The sequence below is a fragment of the Pelodiscus sinensis genome, chromosome 3 (assembly GCF_049634645.1).
Source record: "Pelodiscus sinensis isolate JC-2024 chromosome 3, ASM4963464v1, whole genome shotgun sequence".
NCBI classification, from domain to species: domain Eukaryota; kingdom Metazoa; phylum Chordata; order Testudines; family Trionychidae; genus Pelodiscus; species Pelodiscus sinensis.
The window spans coordinates 191506024-191528747 of NC_134713.1; the positions used below are offsets into that span (position 1 = coordinate 191506024).

Sequence of the window (22724 nt, forward strand, 5' to 3'; positions counted from 1 at the left end):
TCTCGTGTTCCCATTTGCATAGTCTTGTCCGATCCTTTTTGCGGAAAAATCGCGGTGTAGACGGGGCCATTTTTCACCAACAAACCCTTTTGCACAAGATCCCTTATTGCTCAAAAATGTGAAATTTACAGGATCTTGCGCAAAAGGGTTTTTTGTCAAAAAATGGCCCTGTCTACACTCTGGTTTTTTCCGCAAAAATCTCTTCCCCGGTGCTCTATGTAAACCACCTCTGCAAGGGGAGTCACCAGCAGCGCTGTAGCCTGGTCCTGGTTCGCACTGGTGCACTGCGGTGCTGTAACTTGCTGCACTCGGGTGGTGGGGGAGGCATTTTTTCACACCCCTCAGCTGGAAAGTTACAGCACTGTGAAATGCCAGTGTATACTTAGCCTAAGGCAGTGGCGCCCAAATGCTCCTGGAATGCCCCCCACCCCTTCCCAACAACGGAATCTCTCTGTGTCAGCCTTGATCCCCCCTTTACAACTCTGCCATGGTTTCTCCAGCAGTGGGGCTCCGGAGGAAGGCAGAGCTGAGGGCAGAAGTGGGCATGGGGGAATAGGTGGGTCTAGGTGCGGAGGTGGCCTTGGGGCAGAGAGAGCATGAGGGCAGAGCTGGTCTGGGGACAGAGCAGGAGGCGGAGCGGAGATGCGGATGGGGCCAGAGCCGGTATGGGGACGGAGCAGGAGAAGAGATGAGGATGGGTCCGGAGCTGGTCTGGGAACAGAGCAGGAGGAGGAGCGGAGATGCAGATGGGGCCGGAGCTGGAAAGGGGATGGAGCAGGAGGAGGAGCGGAGATGCAGATGGGGCCAGAGCTGGTCTGGGGATGGAGCAGGAGGAGGAGCGGAGATGCGGATGGGGCCAGAGCTGATCTGGGGATGGAGCAGGAGGAGGAGCGGAGATGCGGATGAGGCCGGAGCTGGTCTGGGGATGGAGCAGGAGGAGGAGCGGAGATGCGGATGAGGCCGGAGCTGATCTGGGGACAGAGCAGGAGGAGGAGCGGAGATGCGGATGAGGCCGGAGCTGGTCTGGGGATGGAGCAGGAGGAGGAGCGGAGATGCGGATGAGGCCGGAGCTGGTCTGGGGACAGAGCAGGAGGAGGAGCGGAGATGCGGATGAGGCCGGAGCTGATCTGGGGACAGAGCAGGAGGAGGAGCGGAGATGCGGATGAGGCCGGAGCTGGTCTGGGGATGGAGCAGGAGGAGGAGCGGAGATGCGGATGAGGCCGGAGCTGATCTGGGGACAGAGCAGGAGGAGGAGCGGAGATGCGGATGAGGCTGGAGCTGATCTGGGGACAGAGCAGGAGGAGGAGCGGAGATGCGGATGAGGCCGGAGCTGGTCTGGGGATGGAGCAGGAGGAGGAGCGGAGATGCAGATGAGGCCGGAGCTGGTCTGGGGACAGAGCAGGAGGAGGAGCGGAGATGCGGATGAGGCCGGAGCTGGTCTGGGGACAGAGCAGGAGGAGGAGCGGAGATGCGGATGAGGCCGGAGCTGATCTGGGGACAGAGCAGGAGGAGGAGCGGAGATGCGGATGAGGCCGGAGCTGATCTGGGGATGGAGCAGGAGGAGGAGCGGAGATGCGGATGAGGCTGGAGCTGATCTGGGGACAGAGCAGGAGGAGGAGCGGAGATGCGGATGAGGCCGGAGCTGGTCTGGGGATGGAGCAGGAGGAGGAGCGGAGATGCGGATGAGGCCGGAGCTGGTCTGGGGACGGAGCAGGAGGAGGAGCGGAGATGCGGATGAGGCCGGAGCTGATCTGGGGACAGAGCAGGAGGAGGAGCGGAGATGCGGATGAGGCCGGAGCTGATCTGGGGACAGAGCAGGAGGAGGAGCGGAGATGCGGATGAGGCCGGAGCTGGTCTGGGGACAGAGCAGGAGGAGGAGCGGAGATGCGGATGAGGCCGGAGCTGATCTGGGGACAGAGCAGGAGGAGGAGCGGAGATGCGGACGAGGCCGGAGCTGGTCTGGGGACGGAGCAGGAGAAGAGATGAGGATGGGGCCAGAACTGGACTGGGAACAGAGCAGGAGGCGGAGCGGAGATACGGATGAGGCCGGAGCTGGTCTGGGGACAGAGCAGGAGGAGGAGCGGAGACGCAGGATGGGGTTGGAGCTCAGCTGTGGGTGGGAATGACGGCAGAATGGCCAGGCAGAGCATGAGTTGGAAATGTGGGTCCCTCTCTTTTTGTTCTCCATATGGGGATGGCTGTGCAAACATCACCTCTTATACTATGAAAAAAATACAACCTTGAAAGCTAATATTGCGGCTGCTGTATTTCTGGTCACAGTCACTGAGCTTTTCTTTAAATGAGATAGCTCTACTCTTGAGAATATTATTTAGAATGAAAACACCCCGGGCACTGACATGTTGTGTACTAAATTCTACTCACTCAGTCACACAGCAGGCATCTCGTGTGAAATCCTTCCCCTCAGAAATAAATGTGAGCATTTCCACTGATTTCAGTGGGGACAAGGACTTCATCCGGGGAGGGGAGGGGGTGTCTCTTTTTTCTGTTTCACTTTGCAGCTATCTAGATTTTCCACCCAAAACATTGCCAACTTGTTTGCTAGTTTTGGGAAATCGAGGCACGTTATTAGCATCAGCACAAGGATAATAATTATCCTTTCTGTAGAAGCAGAATAGAATGGGCAAATGTTTGTTTGCTCATTCTTCTTACTCAAGAGCCAAAGGAAACAAACTTCAGTGTTTATCAAGGCAAAACTTGTCTGAGCAGGGACGTCAGTGGGTGCTTTGCCTAAGTAAATACTGAGGACTTGTCTACATTTGAAACACTTCAGCGATACATCTGCAGTGCTGCAGATGTGCCATAGAAGACTTCAGTGTAGGTGCTGTCTATGCTGATGAGAAGGGTTCTCCCTTAATGCACCCCCCTGAGAGTTGGTAGCTAGGTTAATGTAAGAATTCTTTGAATTCTTCTGCAACCTGGCACAGTCTAGGGGTTAGGTTGGCCTAACTACAGCATTCAGGGGTGGGAAACTCCGTCGTCAATTTACCTTACTCTTCTTATTGGGGTAGAGCAGGGATACTCAACACGCAGCCCGCGGCGCCTTGAGCCGCTTCCCAGGCTGCCTGCCTGCTTCATTGCTGGGGTTCCAGCAGCAGTGCCGAGCTGAGCCGCACAGCTTTGAGCCAGGCCGCACGCACAGGACCTGCCGGCCAGCGGAGGGTGAAGGCGGCAAGAGGCGGCGGAACAGTACGCCTGTTGCGTCTGCCACAGCGGCAGCGCCTCCCCGCGAGCGGAGCTGCACGGCACGGCACTGACACAAGCCATGTCTGCCGCCGCTACCCGGCAGGGGGCGGGGGCAAAAGATAGTGGCAAAGCACTCCTGCTGTGTCTGCCACAAAGCCAGTACCTCCCCGAGCCAGGCCACGTCAGCACATGCGCAGGAGCTGCTGGGGGCGGCAAGAGACACATGGCAAGGCAGTGGCACTGCTGGGCAGCGAGACAGTGAGGCGGTGGTGGAGCTAGGCAGCAAGGCTGGAGTGAGAAAGGCTGAGGCTGGGGTTGGGGCTGGGGTAGTAATCAATAGAATGCTCTTCTGTTGATATGTGTTTTAGTAGTTAAATTCCTGGACTGTCATTGCTCATGAAAAATGCTGTCATATGGGTAGAAATTGGGTAAATATTGCATTTTATTAATTATCATCAGAACTGACTTAAATGGGGCCTGCGTGTTGTGTAGTCTTGCCTTAATCTTTGTATTCATGATCATCGGTGTAAAATAATCTATTTGCATATATTTGCAAATATATGCATACATGTGCAACCACGCTTACGTTGCGGCCTGAAGCATGTGCTGTGGGTATCATTGTGGCCCCCGGGGCTTCCAAAGTTGAGTAACCTTGGGGTAGAGTATCAGCGTCAACTAGAGAGCAATCTGTGGTTAATTTGGCGGGTCTTCACTAGACCCACTAAATCGACTGATGGTGCACCAATCCTGGAATATCGATCCCCACTGTAGTGTAACGTAGTCTAACTTTTTAGTGTAGACCAGGCGTGGGTAAGGTAAAGCCTGCACATTAGACATTTAACAGAGGAAATAGCGTTAAATTTAAAAAGCACCTAAGTGACGAAGGCACCTAACTCCCATTAAAGGCAATGGAGCTTTGATATAGGACGTTTTCTACACTAGAGTGTGCCGATACACTGTTACACTCCTACACAAGGAATTTCTCTTTCAGCATTGCAATGCCACTTCCCCAGACAACTTTAGGGGCTTGTGTGCACTGTAGGGACAATAGTGGCTTAACTATAGCACTGCAGCTATGCAACTGTAAATCAATAGAGTATATGTGTGCTCCAGTGATTAGGGGCTTCTTCCATCACATTCTCCCTGAGGGACAGTACCTAGGTCAGATGAAGAATGCTACCATTGACCTAGTCAAGTCTACACTGAGGGGTTAGGTTGGCATTAGGGATGTAAACGATTAATCGACTAGTTGCTTCCCCCGCCCTTCCTGCCTCTATCAGAAAGAGGCGCAACAAGGGGAAAGAGGAGGGAGTGCTGGGGGAGGGGGAGTCGGCTTAAAAGCCAGTTCTCCCCAGCTCCAGCTCCGGGGGCGGGGACTCAGCGGTGACGTTCCACCTTTGAAATGTACAGGAGTACAAGGGGCTCTTGTACACTACAAAGCAGAAGCACCACAAGGAGCCTGGAGGGGGACTCTGAGTCCCGCACGGGCCCTGGGCTCCACGCGGTATTTCAATCTTTGAGCCCCTACTGGGGCTCTTGTACATTTCAAATGTGGAACACTGCACAGCACTTCTGCTTTTGAAATGTAGTATCAGCCAGGCAGGCTCTTGCTACATTTCAAAACGGAAGTGCCCTCATCGACTAATCGAAAAGTCAATGGAAATTCCATTGACTATTCGATTAGTTGATTAAACTAATTTTAATATCCCTGGCTGGCATGGCTCTGGTGTTCAGAGGTGTGGATTGTTTACACCCCTGAGTGCTGTAACTATATCAACCTAATGTTTAAGTGCAGACCAGGCCTAGCTATGCTGATAGCAGAATTCTTCTCTTGCCATAGTAAATATGTTGATGAGAAGATGTGTTTTTTTTACCACACACCAACAGACACAGCTATGCCAACAAAGCTTTGTAGCATAGCCCTAGACCTAGGCAACTACATCATGTAGTGGCTTTGGAAAATTAAATGTGGTGTCTTTTTTCTCTGTTGCACTTGCCACTGCCCCTCAAATTGTGCTAATTATGGCAACACTGCTGAAAAACTTACAATCATAGTAATAGAAGCTTAGAATACTATAACTGGAAGGGACCTCGAGAGGTCATCAAGTCCAGTCCCCTGCCCTCACAGCAGGACCAAGCACCATCTGGACCATCCCTGATAGATGTCTGTCTAACCTGCTCTTAAATATCTCCAGTGATGGAAATTTCACAACTTCCCTAGGAAATTTATTCCAGTGTTTAACCACCCTGACAGGAAGTTTTTCCTAATGTCCAACCTAAACCTCCCTTGGTGCAATTTAAGCTCATTGATTCTTGTCCTATCCTCAGAGACCAAGGAGAACAATTTTTCTCCCTCCTCCTTGTAATACCCTTTTAGACTTATTTGTGTCTCTTTCTGCATCATTAGCTCTTGTAGTCCCAGATTTGTCTCTCTAATGTTGAAGAACAATACTAATTTTCCATTTTATTATGACATGCTGAAAGCATTTCTTCAAACAGCTTTATTAAAGGAATTCTCTCTCCCGTGTGTTTCTAAATGGTAAAAGGCTGCACCAAGCATGGTATCTCTCTGTTTTAGGGTTCAGAAGGATTTTAACAGATTTTCAAAGGCACAAAGAGCAACTAGGTAGCCTACTTCTGGTGGAAGTCAATAGATGTTGGGTGTCAAATACTAATTTGTACCCTCACAGATCTCTTCTTTAGAGAACTTAAAATATATAGGCTCAATCACTGAAGTACAGAAGAGTTCCATGTATAAGACTCACAAAATTGGTCTCAGTATTGAACAGGACCCTGATCTAAGTTTAGACCTCCACTTAGACTTCAGTGCATGCGAATAAAGTTAAGTGTATGTCTACACTACAGCGTTATTTCGAAATACCTTATTTCGAAAGAGTTAATTTGAAATACGTTATTTTGAAATAATGCGTCTACACAAAATGCATTTCAAAATAGCGTTTTGCTATTTCGAAATAGCGCGTCCACACTGAGTAGACGCTGAATTGCATTTAAGGCCGGCCGGAGCCAGGTCCTGCAGGGCATCAGGTCAGGAGTTACTTTGTGCGGCTGCTGCCTAAGGCTATCTGAGGCCTGTGCTTAAAGGGACCCCCTCCCCCCCCAGGACAGCCAGTTCTCAGATTTCCCTGCTTGCTTGCCTACCTCAATGAGGGACAGCAAAGCTTTTTGTTTGTGTGCGCTCTGGTTGTCCTCACTCGGGACACCACAGCACTCTGCAACATGGAGCCAGAGCTGCCCCTGGGCACTCTGGTACTTCTCGTGGATGCGTTGCTGTGAGCCTGGCTGCACTTTCTGTCATCCGGGAGGTCCATCGGGGGGCTGTCAGTATCCAGGAGGCCCTGTGGGAGAGCTTCCACCCTGAGGAGCACTAAGAGCCTCCCTGGTCTGCCGCACTGGGGGCTTGTTCCCCATTCCTCCCTCACATCCTTCCACTTACTCCTCCCTTCCTGATGTCAAATAAAATACACGTATTTTCATGAACACAAACTCTCTTTATTTAACAAAACTGGGGGGGGGGAGGGAGGGAGAGGATGGAACTGGTGAGACTGGGGAAAGGAGGCGGGAGAGGGGAGAAGAGAGGTTGGGAGAGAGGAGGGAGCTGGAAGGGGGAAGCAAGGGGAAGAAAGGGAAGGAGAAGCTCAGGGCTGGGGGGTCTTGCCAGACCAACTTGATTTTCATGCAGACCTGCTCCTGGGTTCGTATGCTTTGGTGGCCAGGCTGGCAGCTATTCTGCCATAGACGGCCACGTTTCTCCGTCTAGTGTGGAGATCATGGAGGTTGGGGGCATCTTCCCCAAACCAGAATAAGGTCCACGATCTCCACCCTGGACCAGGAAGGCGCCCACCTTCTCCAGGCCCTGTCAGGCTCCTGGGAGCTGGCAAACTGCTCCTGGGAAGCGGTGGAGGGCTGGCTGCCAGTGGCTTGCTGGCTCCTGTTTTGGGGTCAGTGGGTCAGGGGCAGTGATTACTGGCTCTGGGCTGGCAGGCTTGGGGCTGGCACAGGCACTGTGACCAGAGTCAACCTCTTTAAGGGCTCTGGGGATGAGGGAGAGGAGTGTTCTTGGTTGAGGCTGGAGTGGCCACTAGGGCACCCTGGGAAGGCTGGAGGCCCCCTATCCACGCAGCACTGATTTCAAAATAGCTATTTCAAATTTGGTGTTATTCCTCGTGGAATGAGGTTTACGAAATTCGAAATAAGCGCTCCGCTATTTTGAATTAATTTCGAATTAATTTTGAAATAGTTTGGCTGTGTAGATGCTAGGAAAGTTATTAAGAAATAATGGCTGTTATTTCAAAATAACTTTGCTGTGTAGACATATCCTAAGGGACTTTCCTTTCATAGTCAAGTGTGAGTATTTGCAGAAATGGGACCTAAATGGTCTAAAAAGACCACAGGAATGCAATCAAACCCATGATTTTTTAAAAAACCCACACACCACTCTGTTTTCTGGACTAATTCCAAACGTGGCAAATTTCAAGATGACAAATCATGTGATTTTTAAGAAGTTTAAAACAAGCTGAGTAAAGAGAATAATACATATTAAATATAATTCCTAAGGCATCTCCAAGTTGGGAAATGAAGATATGCTATTGCATAAACCTAGTAAATATTCATTCTTGCAGGGGATGAGAAATATATTTCTAGTGCAGATAAAATGGCTTGACGAAAAACCAGTCATCTGCATACTTTATTTTGCCTCATTAGTGTCTTCAAAGAAGAAGAAACTATAACGTGTTAGCTTCCTGACTGATGCCAAGCATGGCGCAACCCACATTTTATGGAAGAAATGGTGAGGCTAAATGTCAACATCAAACAGCTGTTAGTCACTGTGCTTTAAAAATCTTATTTTTTTTCCTGCTTTGTTACTCTTTTAGGTTAGAATATGTGCTGCTTGCTAGAAATTATTAAGTCATGGTTTTTATCCTAAGGGCCATGTTAGCACTGCCCCTTGTCTTTGGTATATGAGGCCAAAAGGTCCATAAGACTGGGCCTCATACATAAATTATATATTAGGATATTAATCTTATTTCAGTTGCTTGCAATTTACATAATTGGCAATAACCAAATTTAGAGTGAACTGCAATGACCAGGTGAAATGTATTATTTGTTGAAGTTTATGCCCAACAAATATATCGAAACGCTGTTAAATATTATAAATGTGATCGTGAAATCCCTATGCAAGGTAAAACTCTCACTGGAGGATTTTTGTCTACATAAGGGATCAGAGTACTGGCATCTATGCACATCGATTCAAACACCACTAAATGAAAAACAAACACCCACTTTCAGTATTGCTTGAGGTAATGCCATGGCAGCAAAACTTGGTGACTGCATTACATAATGACTCAAAAAGTCTGTTAATCTAATTGTCAAACTGCCAGTATTCTAATCAGGGAACTTATGATGATGAATAGCCTATGTCTAAGCCTGAAAAATGTTTTAGTCAATTAAAGTACAAAGGCCCAGGCATTTTCAGTTAAAGAAAGATGAGAACATATCTATCTATCTTTAAGAAGAACAGGGTTAAAACAGAGGATGTGTCACTCAGTAATTTAGACAGATCTACAGCTAGCTCACCATCTACAGGAAAAAACATCATAACCAACAAGAAAATCTGTGTTTTGCCTGGCAGTGCTTCCTCCAAATTGTCTTCCACACAGCAGATGGTGTACTGCCCCACTTCTAAACCCATAGATCTCAGGACATCCGTAAAAGAGATGTTTAGCACCTTTGGCAAATTAACATTCTTGGTGAAACCCTGACCCAATTGGGTGTTTTGCTATTATCAAAATAGTCTGGATTTTATCATCCATCTTTAATCATTTTTATTAAAAAAAAAATAGCTAACACATGTACAATGATCTGTGACTGAATTAAAGAGTTATCAGGCAGGACCGTATTCATTCTCTCTTTCCCTTTTATGTGAATATTTGCCACCGATGGGATCATTGTTAATACTCACTGTGCACTATGCCCAGAAGCTCAAAGGCAGGTCTGTGAAGTCCAATTTTAGAAACAAGATCACAAGATTGCTCTGGTGAGCTAAATACAGAAAAGGAAGCACAACGTTCAGCTCTACAACCAGAGAGGCTTTGGTAAGGCGAGGGGTGATAATGTTACAAATAGCAATGATCCTATCTTGGCGTATCTGTAGAAGCAGCTGCTGGAGCATTCATTATGCTAACAGGCATTTTAGTGATGAAAAGAAGTGACAGTTAAGCACGGAGACCACTTTCCCTTCAGACTTCTGAAGCGTTCCCAGCAGAACTAACAGGGTCCCCAGTTGCGTTAACGAGCACTTCCTCTCTCTCTCATCCAGACACAACGAGGCAAAGGAAGACTAGGTCTGCCTACAAATGACCAACAAATGGTCCACACCCCATGTGACATATATTATACCAACCTAAACGCTAGTGTGAACAGTGCCATGTAGGCGGGACAACTTCTCCATGGAGGAGAAACATGGAAGAGGTAGGAATTAGTAAGCTCATGGGAGAGTGCTCTGCTGTCAGCTTGGACCAGCTTCACCAAAGGTGTGGCTTTCAGTGATGTGATGCAGACAGAGTTGAAGAGAATGCCAGTCATATTTTAAGCCTCCAGGACAATGTCTTCTCTCTGTTACATCCGTTCAATTGGGAGCGGCTCTGAAGAAGTCAGCAGGTCCTTGTGCAGAAGGGGCGAGGCTGAGATTAGCCATCCCCAATCAGCCCTTCAGTGCCACCAGGACTAGGTTTTTTGCAAGCATAGCTGTGGTGAGGGAAAACAATCACACCGTGAATGGCATAGCTAATAAATATAGACAGACTATAATGAGAGCCTCTGCCCCCAAAAGCTCACAATTCAAATAGACAAGACAGACACAGGGTGAGAGAAAGGAGTACTGATCTCCTTATCCTGCATGGGTGGAGCAGAGGCACAAAGAGATTGAGTGACTTGCCCAAGGTCACACAGGAGGTTTGTGGCAGGGCTAAAAAGTAACCCACTACCTGAGTCTGCCCAGTGGCTTAACCCCAAGACCATGCTTCCTCTCTGGAGCATGCTGCATAATACTGGATAGCGTTCTACGGTGAGAGGTGTCTTTTGTTTTAGAAATCCAAATAAATAAGATAAATGTATGAAGTTATTTGACAGCAAGTGAACACTAAGAATGATGATAGGGATAATCATCTTCTCAGAACACAGTGAATCATTGGCAAAAACACGCTTCCCCTCCTTAGTTTTAGTGTGAAATTTAGTTTTCCTAGAAATAATAGTACGAGAACATTTATAGTAGTGGTAATGGGTTCTGCACTAGGGATGTGAACGGGTAACTGGTTAACGGTTTACTCAGTAAGCATCACCCTTAAAAAGTGATGTTTACCAGGTAATGGTGAAAAGTTACCCAGTAGCAGCCCCTCCGTGTGGTGCCCACTGTGAGCTGGGGGCTGCTCCAGTCCCACAGGGCTGCTGGCTCCCAGCCCCCGCAGGCTAGGAGTCAGCAGCCTCATGCGAAGGGAAGGAAGGGGCTACTCCTTCCTTCCCCCCTGCTCACAGTGCAGGTTCCTTCCCCCCTGCTCCAGTGTTTTCCCCTTCTCTGGTGTAATCATTTGTGACATTCCATTGCTTTAAAACTAGAGGCCGAGAAACGCATAGTGCAAAACCTAAACAGAATGGCTTAAAACTGCTGCCAGAAATGGCTGAAATCAATGTGCCCTTAATAAGGTAGTTATCATCTTAGATTTCTGTTTGCTCATAGATCTGCAGTGCTGTAAAAGTACAGGTAGTTAAAGTCTTTATTCACATGCCTGTTACTATTTTCCCCTGGCAACTTTACTGCTAAGTAACTTCCAAGCTATTTTCTTTTTCGGTCTCCTAAAAAAAATATGTACAATCAAAATACAATGGAGATTTGTGAGGCCAGGGGCTAAAATCCAAAGATGACTAAAATCAGTGGGAGTTTATCTACCAACATCAAGGGGCATGAGGGTCAGGCCATAGTTACAATATTAAAAGACCTGTATATCATTGTCTCTTACAAGTTCCTGGTGTATGATCCATAGGATAGACCCAGCCACTAAATATGTCCTGTGATCTCAGTACATTGTCATTTACTGCACTATCGCATCCTTCCATCACATGTGCTCACACAAATTCAAGCCAAGAAAAGGAATGGCAGAAATACGCTCGTTCATTGAATGTTGCCCAACTACTTGCTGCACATTTTTCAAGTTTTCTTATTTTCGAATCCTTGGAGGACAAAGGTAAGAAACCAGCGCCTTTCTCTCCATTCAAGGGACGTGGCATGGCTCTATGTTCTAGCAGGCTGGATGATGAGGCAACAGAGCCTTGTTGGACAAGGCTCTGAAGAGATGAATCTTTTTGGGGGGAGAAGTACGGTCAGGAGATCAAGCACTGAACACATTCCACTATCCTTGCTGAGCTCAATGTGGGCTGGATTTAAGGGCGGGCAACCCAGGCAACTGCCATGGGTGCAGGGTTTGTGGAGTACAAAGCTCAGCGTGTTGGTTTTGTTGCTAGTCACAAAAAGGAAACCAGAATGTCTGAAGTGAAATGTTTCGGGGATTCCATATATGGATGCATGAACCTAATAAATAGAGATTCACAGGGCCTCGCATGCCAATGTATCATGTCAGATGACAGGGACAGATCATATGTCTCAGAGGGGAAGTCATGTTAGTGTGTAACTGAAAACACTTAAAAAACAACGAATGGTCCTGCAGCACCTCAGACACTAACAAAAATGTAGATGGTATCATGAGCTTTCGCAGGACCATTCGTTGTTTTTTAAGGGATAGATCATACATGAAAACCAGGCATTAACGTCACAAAATGAGCTAGAAATGCAATCAAAATAAGGTATTCAGAAGTTTAACAAATGGGGGGGGGGGCAGAAGGCAACAAAGGTTCTCCTTTCCAGGGGTGCCTTTCGGTCTAGGGCTAGCGCTGGCTCTATGGAGATGACCCCAGTTATTGGGCTGGCTGCTGGAAATAGCTTCTGCAGATCAACACTGCACCGCCTGGAAGTGAGTGATTCCACTTTCTTTCATGAGCAAAACCCACTTCAGCCACACATCACACTTCGGACACACTCACCCAGGAAACTACTCCCGCAACAAACCCCGTTGCCAACTCTGTCCACACATCTCTACAAGCGACACCATCACAGGACGCCACAACATCAGGGGCTCATACAACTGCACTTCTCTTTTCCTTTTCTTCTCCCCACCACAACCACAGGTGTCAGGATGATCTCGTTCCCCGGACACTAAGGGAGTGAGGGGAAAGTGCCTGCACCCCATGCGAGCCTCTCACACATCAGCCAGGCATGAGAGGCATGCATGGCACGCAAGCACTTTCCCTACGCTCCCTTAGCATCTGGACAATGGCATCAAATGCAAGCTGTGTCCCAGCATGCACGGCTGCTGCCCCCCCCCCACGCTCCTGAGGTTCCACCCTTGCCCCCTACCCACAATGGAACTTCATGAACTATTAAACATTTCAAATGATTGTCAAGTAATGCAATGTTTGAAAATAGCTGTATTGTCCGGGGGGGGGGGGGGAGGGGATGGTGTCCGTGAAATTTTAATAGACTGAAAAAGGGTCCGTATGCTCGAAAAGTTTGAGAACCACTGCTCTAATGTGATCTATGCCATCAAGTGCCAGCAACGCCCCTCTGCCACGTATACTGGCCAAACTGGACAGTCTCTATGACCAAGGATAAATGGATACAAATCAGACATCAGAAATGGTAACACACACACAATCTGTAGGGGAACATTTTTACCTGCCTGGGCACTCATTAATGGATTTAAAAGTAGCCATCCTTCTATAAAAGCCATTTCACCAGCCAATTATAGACAGAGAAAGAGAGAGAGAGAGAGAGAGAGAGAGAGAGAGAGAGATAGTGGAACAGACATTCATTTGCAAATATGACCGTTTTCCTGGGCCTCAACAAAGACATTAACTGGATATTGCATTATAAAGCCAGCCTTCTCTGCACCAAACACCTCATTTTTACATTAAAAGCTAAATACGGGACACTTCCAGCCCACTTAATTAGCCTCCTTAGCACCGGTCTTAAAACAGACAGATACCTTTCCCCCTCCTCTTTTTTTTCCGTTAGAAATTATGGGTTCTTGTTATCCCTCACCAGCTCGTGTGAAGAAGTGGGTTTTGCCCATGAATGTTCATGATACTCTATATATTTTTGTTCGTCTCTCAGGTGCCACAGGGGTACTCGTTCTTTCTAAAGTTACACCCATGGCTACCCCCTGAGAGGATTCTGCTTTCTTTCCCCCTACAGCTTCCCAGTGCCCCACATGACTGCTTGGCACTGGGCACAGCATTTGGCCAAATACAATCATGCTGAGTATCTACACAGATTCATTAGTTCACGACTGGGACACCTACATTAACACAGCATTGGGCAAGAGAAAAAGAACATGGAAATAGTTTCAGTGACCAGACAAGAAATCTGTACATCTGTTCTCCTTTTTGCCTTTTAAAGTAGAGCCCATTGAAAAGGGCAAGCAATTGGAGAAAGACTCATCTCATTCGCATTTGCAAACCTATTATGCTGATTAATGAAGTCAATGGTGGTTATTTTAATTGAGACGATCAGATCTGGGTCTGTACCAATAATATATTTGCTAACAAGGCTTTTTGTCCTCATTATAAGCATTACAATGTGAGTGCACTTTAAGCACTTGTGCTCTTTTTATTTAAAAAAGTTGCAGTATTTATTAGGCAGAAAGATGAAACACACTATTCTAATGCTACCCGGAAACACGTTTTTTCAGAGCTTCATTAACTTAACAGTTTGGAGCAGAATTAGGACCTATTAGATGTATCTACAGGGGTTAAATTAATGACTTATATTAGCATTTTAATCACAGAGAAACATTATACTCCAAGGACCATAACTTGCCCTCAATATATAACGTGGCTAAATTTCTGTTGCTGTCAGTGGAAGCTACATAGGCACAGAGTGGTACACATAGGGTATGTCTATACTTGCACCCTAGTTCGAACTAGGGATGCAAATGCAGGCATTCAAAATAGTCAATGAAGCAGGGATTTAAATATCCTGTGCTTCATTAGCATGATCTCGCCAGTGCGTTACTCCGAATGCCAGCTGTTTCGAAAGTGAAAGTGCACGCTGGGACGCGTTTGGTTCGAACCAAACCCCTTGGTTCGAACTAACATTACTCCCCCAAAATGAGGAGTAACGTTAGTTCAAACTAAGGGGTTTGGTTTGAACTAATGTGTCCCGGCGTGCACTTTCACTTTTAAAACAGCTGGCATTCAGAGTAATGTGCCGGCGAGATCATGCTAATGAAGCACAGGATATTTAAATCCCTGCTTCATTGACTATTTTGAATGCCTGCATTTGCATCCCTCGTTTGAACTAGGGTGCAAGTGTAGACATACCCATTGTTTTTTAAAGAATACTAACACTTTGGTTAAATATGTTTATCAGCTCAGATAATCCTTCTGAACAGCAGCAGAACTAAGGCTAGCAAGTAACAACATGGACTCCTTCACATGCAAATTATCCAGATTCAGCAGAAATGGCACCTTTTTGGTGACTTAAGCACTAAGAAGCCAAAATTCTTCACCAAATTGAATGACTATTGTGAACTTGTTTTGTTATGGTCATTTCTACTTTAGTAAAGAGTCTGTTCCTCAGCTAGTGCATCAGGCAGATTTTAAACAGGCAAGCTGAAGCCAGTATAAAACTTGAAGCAATTACCAGAGCCTTCCATACTAACTGTAGTTCAGAAGAGCCAAGGAATAATATAGTTATTCTGTCAGCTAATCATTTTAAAGGAGAGACACAGAGAACGAGACGGTACTTAGAGAAGTGCTGAAAGGAAGGTTTGGCACACATATTGTCACTGGAGTATTGGGCAAATGGATACTGTATTTTATAATCACTCCTGACTAAAACAAATAGGGAATTTCAAATACATCAGTATTCTCTAAGGCTCCACTGGTTTTGATGTGTATGAATATAATAAAGGGAAGCTGTTTTATTGAGAGATGCAGAAGTCTAGGAATGAAACAGATAGAATAGCTTTGTTAGCTGTAAGCTTGATATGCTCCAAATTTTTGGGTGCCCTACACAACTGCACACTCTGCATGTGAGGAAGGACGGCCCTGTTTACAAGACCACAACTATCTGTTCTTTTATATATGGTGATTATTGGGCCAAATCTGGTTGTGGACTTTAGGTACTGCCACAGCATTACATTGTAATAATCCTACACTTGCATGTGGAAGAAGCGATGTATAATAGTGCACAATTAGGTGCACTAAGAGGTTTATAAGTTCCTTGAATTAATCCCACATTAATCACTGTCAAAAACAAGGTCTCAAACTAGATGAATCATTGGGCTGTTCCGTAGATCTTGATAAGTGCCCTCCAGAGGCTGTCAGGAGTTGGCATGGTTTGTACCAAGTAAGAAAAATCAACAGACCACAAAGAACAGTGAAAAAAGATTGCTATCGAACAATCAGACTGGTGGGTTTCAAGCTTTCTTCCACAGTTCAACCTTGTAGAGCAGAGGAAGAGAGAAAGTGGGGCAATTAAGCTTAATAGCAGTTTTTAAAGCATGAATGTTTAGGATGCAGAGGAAGCATTCCCAATTACTACATATTTCAAGTAGGTATCAAGATCAAAGGAAAGCAATGTTAAATTTAAGGCTGCAATTAAGAACATGAACGCCTGGGAAAGAAGGAGTTTGCCTTGGTGATTGAAAATACAATAATTATGTACAGAACTAAGATTAGCTATAAATGGTTCTATGTCTAAAGAAAATATCCTAGAAAAGGAATAGGAACTGGCGATCTGTAATGCCATATGCCACCCATCATGAGAGTCCTGGAAGTATTGGGAATTATTGGTTGTACCTTGTCCAATCTAGCCAACAATCCCTTTCCCTGGCAAGGGTGTACAAGCAAGAAGAGTAGGATTCGGCAGGTTGGAGCACATAAAGCTAAGATCTGTAATCTGTCAGGCCCAGTGGCTAGATTCTAGGAAGAGAATGAAGAATGATATTTGAGAGCAGGGAGGCTAGGCTTACAGAAGGAGAGAATGTAGCCAGAACCCCAGACAGGGAGAACTTGTATTTTAAAACTTCAGACAAAACCTAGAAATGGAGGGTTAGAGCTGGGAGACAAAATGAAAGCGACGAGAACTTTTCCGATGAGGAGTTGGCATGCCAAAATAGGTTGCCTTGATTCTCCCCAAAAAGGGATTTTTTTTCTGGAAATGCCTCCCCACAAAAATTTTTACATTTCTAACTTTTCATCCTGATGTGGGATGAAAAAATTTGAGAAACGAAGTATTTCCTCAGGAAGGAATTTCCATTTTCCAGCCAACTCTACCCATGAACTGTCTCAAAGAAATAAAGAAATCTTGGATATTTTATTAGTTACAGAAGTAGGGAGAGCCTGTCATGAATTAATCTGACCTGCTCATGTGGGTCCATTTATTTCATTTGACAAACCAATTCAAATGGGCAAGTCACAAGATATGTCAAGAGATCCTTTATGGCAAACACACATATAGAAGCTGGTTTTTGTTGGCTAATATCCTTTTTTTAATCTGCTAGGAATTAATCATAGGAAAAATAATTCCCCATAAAAACTATGCCCAGGAGTTATGCTTTCTTTGTTCCATGTTTGAATCAATTAGTTCTCATTTTTTCAGTACATGGTTGTAAAGTGGGCAAAGGCAGATTTCTCTTATTTTGGGTCTCACACCAAGAACTATTACAGACCAGTAAGGAAGCATTGCAACTTGCCTTTGGAATTCCCTCCGTAGAATTGCCAACCAATAACCCCTGCAGAAGTTATAGCATGTGGTGTTAGATTTGGTGTTAGATTCTGTGCAGAGTTTTACAACCCAAACAAAAGATAAGACATCCAAGATAGATGCAAACAACATGAAAGAAGCACAAAGTAATAGTGAATAGTAATAGAGATGTAGCCATGTTAGTCTGGTCTTGCTGAAACAAAAAAGACAGGACTATGCAGCACTTTAAAAACTAACAAGATGGTTTATTAGGTGATGAGATTTCGTGGGCCAGACCCACGAAAGCTCATCACCTAATAAATCATCTTGTTAGTCTTTAAAGTGCTGCATAGTCCTGTATTTTGTTAAAGTAATAGCGAGACACTGATGAAGGTGACATGTAGCAGTCCTAGCATACAGCTGTCTAGGTACTAGTGACTATTGGGTAGGCACTGTAGCAGATTTTAGTAGTTTTTCAGGAGAGATTTGAGGGAATCTAGTATAGTGGCTTTGCAGATATTTACATGACACTTTTGCCAAATAGAAGGAGAAGTGGGAGAAAGCACAATTGGTCAGTGAAAATACGACCAATAGACAATGGAGGCCAGCAGTATCGTTGGAGCAGCGGTTGTCAGTTCAGTAGCACAAAAGAGATGAAATATGGGGGGAATAGAATCTTCTCCTTTAAATTGGGTATGGCAGGTTGAATCACAGAGATCCCCTTGAGACTGTCACCTGGTGTGCCAGCTTACCTGCCCTTTGCCCGCCCCCCCCCCCCCCACAACTCTGTCCTGCTGAGCCAGAAGCTCTGGTCTCCCCCAACAAAAGGCACAGAGTTTGTTCGGCATCTTCAGCTTCCTTGGCCTTGCTTTTTACCCACTTTTGTTTATCCTTTTCACAGCGTCTCTTTACCAAGATTTCTACAGATTCGGTTTGCTTCCTCGTCCTTATTTTGAAGCACGTAGGTTTTCAGTTTTCTCCCCAATACGTCCTCACGCGTGCGCCAAGATCCATTGCTCTTTGGCAGTCCCTCTCTTTCTACCAATCGTCTTTTCTCCTGCTGCAATGGCAGCTGCTTTAAAGTGGTCCCAACATTTATCTGCGTCATTTGCTTCAGTCTCGGAGTGCCTCAGATCCGTTGGTAAGCTCAATGCAGCACACTTCCTGTAGTTCGGAATCTTGCAGCTTTTTTCTGTCAGAGGGCTTGGGTCTGTCAACCTTCTTTTCCAGCTCTGTAAGCTTTAATCTACTGCTTGCCTTCTGTAAATAGAGGTCACTGCCCCTCTAAAAAAATCCAACATCTCTCTCAGATGTTTCCCATCTTCGACTGATACATATATAGTTTATTTCGTTCTGGTTTGATAATAAAGAAAAGTGAGAAGTGGAATTTAAGTGGTTGCAAGCGATGACAGACATGCTGAGCCTCAACGTCTCCCCTGTGAAATAGCGTGCTACCATTCCACCATCTTGTCTATGTAGACTCTGAGTACTTTGGGTCAGGTATGGTGATGTACCTATGTTTGTACACCACTGAGCACAGTGGGGCTGTGGTGTATGATGTAAATAATAATGATAATGCCTCAGGGGAACCGACAGCCATACCAGGCCTGTGGGCAAGGTGTGGGGAAGTGGCTCTATGCTTCTGGAAGGGGTGGGGCTAGAACAACCAACCCCCAGAGTGCACCATAGCAGCCCCCCACAGCCCTTAGAACCATCCAGAGTGTGCCACCCAGTGCTCTGGTGGCAATTTAAAAGGACCAGGTGCTTCAGCTGCCACCACAGCCGGTTAGGAGCTTTGGGCCATTTAGACTGACCGGGTCCCAAGGGAATTTTCTCTTTCATCCCACCCCCATGTTAATGGGCCATCAATGACAAGACCCCACCATGCCCTTAATTTCCATCACCAAGAATTCCATGGAAGCCTCCCTCCATTCTTTAAAGGAGGTTTGCCCTCTACCTTCCTAGGGAGAGTTGAAATATTTCTAAGCCAAGAAATGGGGATTTAAAAAAATAGTCAGCAGAAAGAGCTAGGATCAGGCGTAACACATTTTCGTACAACTCAATACTGCTGCCTTGATTTTACACATACTCTAAGAAATGACCTATGGAAGAGAGAGATTCAGCAAGATCACTTTTCATAACCACAGGCTGAAATAAGATTCAGAGGGGTAGCCGTGTTAGTCTGAATCTGCAAAAGTGGCGAGGAGTCCTGTGGCACCTTATAGACTAACTGAAGTGTTGGAGCATAAGCTTTCGTGGGCAAAGACCCACTTCCTCAGATGTATGTAGTGGAAATTTCCAGAGGCAGGTATTAATATGAAGGCCAGAATCAGGCTGGACATGATGAGGCCTAAGAAATAAGATTAAAATTGGGTAATTCAGGCAAAACCAGCTGCTGGCAGAGACAATTTCGTTTTGGACATAATGCTGTGACAAATGACTTTAAATGCAGTCTTACACTATCAACACCTCAAAAGTTACTAATACAAGGCTGACAACTTCTTTTTGTGCACCGGGGGGCCAACGTTGAGTTAAATTTGTCTTGTCTTATCTTCCGCGTGTGCCTAATGAGTTCCAAATTTTCTCACATAAGACTTGGAAAGGACTTAGAAGTTACAAGTGGCAGTAATCAGCATTATAATGGTATTTGAAATCTCTTGGAAAAAGACATTTTCTGTTACAGCTAATAACTAAATTCTATACTTAATATGTACATGCAGAGGAGACAAAAATGACTGGAGGAAGAAAACTAGCTGACACCACCCAGCGCATCCCCTGCTTTCCACTCAGAGCACTTTTAAACCTATCAATTAGCAGAAGGAAGTTCATTCAGCTATTGGGTATGCTGCCCCTGTTTCTTCCACATGCAACGGACCCTGCATGAGTTAGCAGAGGGATCTAAATCCAGGCATTCCACAGTACCTTTTTGAGTTGAACAACTAAACCCTATAGCACAGGGCTACTCAACACATGGCCCACGAGTGGGATCCTTTGAACGTGGCTTCCACTGGGAACACGCTCCACAACAGCAAGGCGTCTCCCAGGCAGGGTGAGCATTGAAAGACGCAAGTGGATGGGCTGGCTGGAACAGATGGGTACAGGGTGTCGGAGTTTCTAGCCCCCAGGGAGGACGTGCCAGGAGCCCCGGGCCACTGTGGGAAGTGCTGGCTGCTTAGCACTGAGAGGTGCTGACTAGCTCACACTGGCCACGTTTGGGTCCGGTGCTGCAGCTTAAGGCTTAATCTTTGTGTTCATGTCCATCAGAGTGAAAGAGGCTATTTGCATATATATTTGCATTTATGCAACCACACTTAAGTTGCATCCCCTGGCATGTGCTGTGAGCATCACTGTGGCTCCTGGGACTTCCAAAGTTGAGTAGCCCTGCTATAGCAGAATGTGGTAGCAAAGTTGCTTAATTGGACCTACCGTTAGAGGGGCACACACTTCCCCCGCCCGCCCTGTCAAGAAGGTGGTGGAGGGGGCTCCAGATTCAACAGACAGGGAAGTGGTTCTACTATTCAGGAGTTGGTGACTTGCAGAGAAGCAATGGATCTCTGTGCACTGTGGAGTACATCTTAGCAGAGGCTCCTTGTCTACCGTGATGCAGTCAATGCTGGGATTAGGTATATGGATATAGCTTAGTTGAGGCCAGCAGAACATGACTGCACAGATCCATGCATCATACTTGTTTGGAGAGGAGTACGGGGTTGTATAGGTTCCTACAGCTTCAAGTCCACAGGTATGGACATTGTGATTTTGGGGAGAGGGGGAGGGAAGGTTCTTTTTCTGTGTTTGGGTAAGGAGTTCCTCAACATGCAGCCCAGCTACTCAAGATCCGCGCCAGGGATAGCGCTAAGTCTAACGGCTTAAGTCCCAAGGTCCTATCATCGTAAACTGTAAAAATGGTCTGAATAGTCTGCTGATAATTCATATACTTTACAGTCCCAAATAAGAATGGGCACCCACCCAGGGCACACATCTCCCCACTGCTTCTGAGTCAGAAAGTCAGATGACGCGCATCTCTTCATTTTCAAGTATTTCATCTGACCATGTAAAGAGATTATCAGACGGCAAAGGTTTGAGTTTCCCCAAACTCTGTGTATGCTCCATCAAACACCACGCATATCGACACTACTAGTCTCCCTCCCTCGCCACTGATTTTGTGCAGCAGCAGATTTACCACCAGGAAGAGGCCTTTGATAGAACTGCCCCCATTTACTGTAGAGCAGTAGATCTGACTTCTCTGATTCTCCTCAGCTGGGGCATCTTAGAGCACTTCCAAGGCTGAGATTGGGAAAAGCTAGTCTCTATTTTTTAATGTCCCCATCTCCTCCATGCTGTCCAGGCTGGGCCCAGAAGACCATCTACTTCGACTTCATTATGTCAGACAGTGGTACAATAGCATAGAGATACATAAAAAGAACTCAGATCACCAAATTCCAATACCAGATGGGCCTTAAGTCATTTTAATTTAGCTAGTTGTTTGGTGTTGTGCATGTTGTACAAAACTACCGATAATTGAAGTAGTGTTGGTTAGTTTTGACTGGACACAGGTCCCATGCCATTGTTTGTGTTCTCTGACTGGGTAGGCATAAAACTCTTAGAATCACAGTGCCAGTATTTGCACTTACTTGGTCAGACCTCACTTTTGGAGAATATTCCCTAACAGTTGCTTAAAGTTGACCATGTCTTGTACTTGTCTCGACAATATCCTTGGAAAGTGAAAACAAAAGGGAAACACCCACAGGCCAAAAGGGGAAAATCTTGCAACAGTGAATTCTATCCAAAAATTATCCCTTTTCCAAAAGCATTCGCGGAGCCTAAACTGATAGGCCTGTGCAGTAATTGTGATTTAGAATTTGCATCTCAGCTCAAGATAAACATACCCTCAAATAGAGTAGATAATAAACTGCTCCAAATTGACACACAGTAATAAATTTAAAAAATAAACCTATCAAGTGAAACAAGAAATACTAAGCAATTCTGCCTATATACACATTATGTATCACTGAGTGGCTTGGAGAGTCATCTAATAATGGCTTCACTCACAGACATGTGGCTTTGTATACAACCTATAATGAGGCTACTTCAAGTCAGACATCTAACTCCTCAATAACCACCTATTCACTCCACTCTCTTTTACTGTATAGTCCTTTTAAAACTCACTTTATTCTCTTCCTTTTCCCAACCACATTAAGACACATAGGTTACATCTACACTGGAGGCTTCTTGCGCAAGAACAGCTGTTTTTGCGCAAAAACTTGCTGGGTGTCTCCACTGCACGCGCGTTCTTGCGCAAGTAAATTTACAGTCTAGCATCGGAAAGCAGAGCTTCTTCTGGAAGAGTTATTCCTCTCTCCACGAGGAATAAACCCTCTTGAGCAAGAGCTCTTGCACAAGAGGGCAGTGTAGATAGGCAACATTAATTTCTTGTGCAAGAAACCCCTATGGCTAAAATGGCCTTCAGAGCTTTCTTGTGCAAGAGAGCGTTCACACTGCCATAGATACTCTTGCACAAAAGCACATGCCAGTATGGACGCGTTCTTGTGGAAGACTTTTTGCACAAGAACTCTTCCACAAAACAGTTCTTGCGCAAGAAGTTGCCAGTGTAGACGTAGCCTAAAGGAATCAGTCTTGTCCACCAGATTCTGATAGCTACCTCAACATGTTTCTCTTGCTACAGTTATATTAAATCATCCTAGAT

At 45.8% G+C, this 22724-nt stretch overlaps 1 protein-coding gene across 8 annotated transcripts in view; it reads right to left on the reverse strand.

Moving 5' to 3' along the window:
- Positions 1-22724, reverse strand: part of PLCB1 (phospholipase C beta 1) — a 771739-nt gene that overhangs the window by 661490 nt on the left and 87525 nt on the right. Inside the window, exon 3 of one of the 8 annotated variants that reach the window (XM_075925693.1) lies at positions 9185-9969. The exons of the other annotated variants lie outside the window; for them this stretch is intronic. The gene's annotated coding sequence lies outside the window, so the exon portion shown is untranslated. The remainder of the gene's footprint in view (positions 1-9184; positions 9970-22724) is intronic. 8 annotated transcript variants of the gene reach the window in all.